This window comes from Alligator sinensis, unplaced genomic scaffold (assembly GCF_000455745.1).
Source record: "Alligator sinensis unplaced genomic scaffold, ASM45574v1 scaffold131_1, whole genome shotgun sequence".
In the NCBI taxonomy this organism is placed as follows: domain Eukaryota; kingdom Metazoa; phylum Chordata; order Crocodylia; family Alligatoridae; genus Alligator; species Alligator sinensis.
In genome coordinates this window covers 3,565,179-3,565,703 of record NW_005841830.1, presented here as the reverse complement: position 1 = coordinate 3,565,703, position 525 = coordinate 3,565,179, and positions in this window count along the sequence as shown.

Sequence of the window (525 nt, the reverse complement as noted above, 5' to 3'; positions counted from 1 at the left end):
CTTTGCTCCGACCAATGTGCGCAAGAGGGGCGGAGGAAGAGGTAAAGCGAAGCAAGGGGGAGGAATGGAGGGGTTTTTTTTCCTCCTTTAATACTTCCTCTGCTTATATGTTCTTTGCACTGCTCCTGTGAGGCGTTTTGGTGGCATCCAAACACTGAAATATTGATGGCCGTGCATCCCTGCCTGGGCAAGATCTCGTTTCCAACGCAGTCTCCTAGAGACTCTCGGAAACAAAAGGCGCTGCGGGGCTGACAATGAAGGCCTCCCCTGATTTTTTTTTTCTTCATTCCTCCCCCCCCCAAAATAAAAAAAAAAGAAAGAAAGAAAGAAGTGGGGTGAGGGGCACGTGTCCATGTGCCTCCAACCCTGCCACCGCTTGGGCCGTGCTCTGGGGCCACAGGGACTGACAGCCAAGACATTCAAGGGGAAAAAAAAAAAAATCACAACCCGCTGGGCCGGAGAAGACGTGCAAAATGTCTCCTCCGATCCCACCCCCAGCTCTCTCTTAAAAAAAAAAAAAAAAAA